This window comes from Nomascus leucogenys, chromosome 19 (genome assembly GCF_006542625.1).
Source record: "Nomascus leucogenys isolate Asia chromosome 19, Asia_NLE_v1, whole genome shotgun sequence".
In the NCBI taxonomy this organism is placed as follows: Eukaryota; Metazoa; Chordata; class Mammalia; order Primates; family Hylobatidae; genus Nomascus; species Nomascus leucogenys.
This window is the reverse complement of record NC_044399.1, coordinates 48,665,366-48,667,940: the sequence shown is the minus strand read 5'-3', so window position 1 is coordinate 48,667,940 and position 2,575 is coordinate 48,665,366. Positions and strand designations below refer to the sequence as shown.

The 2,575-nt window shown below is 44.7% G+C and overlaps 1 non-coding gene across 1 annotated transcript; it reads left to right on the top strand.

The window, feature by feature from the left end:
- The first annotated feature begins 203 nt into the window (after positions 1-203).
- On the top strand, positions 204-310 carry LOC115831686. The gene has a single exon (XR_004027192.1). It is a non-coding gene; the product is annotated as a U6 spliceosomal RNA (small nuclear RNA).
- Positions 311-2,575: the final 2,265 nt, after the last annotated feature.

Sequence of the window (2,575 nt, the reverse complement as noted above, 5' to 3'; positions counted from 1 at the left end):
CTGTCAGACCAGTCTTTCCTGGCCATGCTGAGTATACCCTTCCCCTATTTCATTTTCCTTCGTGGTACCTTTTACCACCTGATATGTTCAATGGGTCTATGTTTGTTTGTAGTAAGTCTCGCCTGACTAGAATGTAAGATCCATACGAGAAGAGACTTTCCGCTCTACCCTTGGCACATAGTGGGTGCTCAAAAAATATTCAAGTGCTCGCTTCGGCAGCACATGTACTAAAATTGGAACGATACAGAGAACATTAGCATGGCCCCTTCACAAGGATGACACACAAATTTATGCGTCATTCCATAATTTCGAGAAATGCAAATCAAAACCACAATGAGATAATATCTCACACCAGTCAGAATGGCTATTATTAAAAAGACAGAAAATAATAGATGCTGATGAGGCTGCAGAGAAAAGGGAAAGCTTATATGCTATTAGTGGAAACACAAACTAGTTCAGCCACTGTGGAAAACAGTTTGGAGATTTCTCAAGGAACTCAAAATAAAACAACCATTTGACCCAGCAATCCCACTACCAAAGGAAAATAATTCATCCTATCTTAAAGACACACGTGCTCATATGTCCACTGCAGCACCATTCACAATAGCAAGGACATGGAATCAACCTAAGAGCCCATCAACAGTGGGTTGGATAGAGAAAATGAGGTACGAATACACCATGGAATACTACGCAGCCATAAAAAAGAATGAAATCATGTCCTTTCAGCAACATCGATGGAGCTGGAGGGCATTATGACCTCCATAAATGACCTAATGTAAGAACCTAAAACAAAATATTGCATGTTATCACTTGTAAGTGGGGGCTAAACATTGAAGACACATGATCATGAAGATGGGAACAATAGGCACTGGGGATCACTAGATGGGGAAGGAAGGGAGCAGGAGGCATGGGCTGAAGTGCCACCTGTTGGGGCCTATACTTATGCCCTGGGTGATGGGATCATTGAGATCCCAAGCCTCAGGGTCATGCAATTTACCCATGTAATAAACCTGCATGTGTACCCTTTAATCTATGATAAAAGTTGAAATTAAAACATAAACAAAATCATGAGTACTGTTTCAAAAAATATATTTGAGGGAAGAAGGAAGGAGAGAGGGATGGAGAGATGGAGGAAGACTAAAGGAAGGGTCATGGCCCTGAGAGAATACAGCACAGGTAAGGGGTGAGATACAGAGTGAGATGGGAGCTGAATGAGGTCTCTGAAACTAGACATGGAAGACACCAAAAGAAACATTCCTACTTCGCCTTTCCCTGTGCCTGGGATAATTTACTCCTGGATAGTAAAGATATGTCTTGGTTTCATCTGTGTTAAATTAACCTGGACGATGTTACAAGCTGGCATTGCTTCATAAGCTTGACCTTAGCTTTCAAATAGGACCTTGTTCATTGCTCAATGACCAAGTCAAGTCACAAAGTTGCATAACGATATTGGCCCACAGCCATGTTATTGCAAACATGGCAATGACTGGCCAAAACCAGGTGTGCTCCTTACATTTCTGCCCAGGTGATACTCTTAGATCCTCGCCATGAGAACTAAGTCACTCTCCCAGTGCCAGGAGCCAGGACAATTATGGGGCTTTACCTATTGTGTGTTCTTGCTGCTAACCAGCTCCCAGGCCTAGGCTTCTGAGAAAGAGTGTAGGCACACAAGCTGCAGATCTCTCCTCCCTTTATCCTCTCTCCCCTTCCCCAAATCCACAATAGCCTCTGCCATAGTGTTTATTCTTTTGACCTATTCTGATCTGCTAGCCTAACTATTCCCCAGCAGCTTTAGGAAGATAGGTCTTCCCTGACCCTCAGTCTGAGGTCTAGAGGCCCTTCTGCTTTGCCTCACAGGCATCTTCTCTCCTCCCCGGTCCCCTAGACCAGCCCAGCAGCAGCCCGAGCTGCCTCTGAAGCCCTCTCCCAGTGCTAGCTGATGGGAACCCGATGGACTCCTGTCTGCTATACAAATGGAACAGACTTTCTTCAGAGCCAATCCCAGCTGCCCCACTGAAGCTGGTTGCCACAGTGATTTTCAGTCTCATACCAGATTCTGATCTCTTCTCTTGCCCAGCTTTGGTGCAGCAGAGTGGATCATCTTGTCTTATACTCAAGTCATCATTAAAATTTATAGAAAAAGAGAAAATTAAAAAAACAACTAAAAAATCGCCTGGCACGCATATACCTCAGAAGGCCTTTGGCCTAATGATAATGTGTGACATTAAGGCAAATAACCAAAAAAATATAATTTTTCCATTTATTTCTTTGAGTGGGCTCAGTTGCAGATATATGAATCTGACCAGGGTCCTGTTCACTTCCTGCTCCCAAAGACCAGCCCTTGAGCCTGTAAGATCCAAAGTCAACTCAATGGATTAATATGCAAGTCTAGCCTGAGCTAGTAAGACATGGTTCCCTCTGAGATGCCAGGAAAAGACCTGGGGCTTCCCTGGGCTCAGGCCCTTGGGTAAGCCATGGCCTGGCCTGGCCTTTTAGAGGTTGTGCAGGACCAGCCTCTGTGATCTGCGAAGGCCCTGAGTCCCAGACATCGTCTCCAACACTGACCTAGACCCCG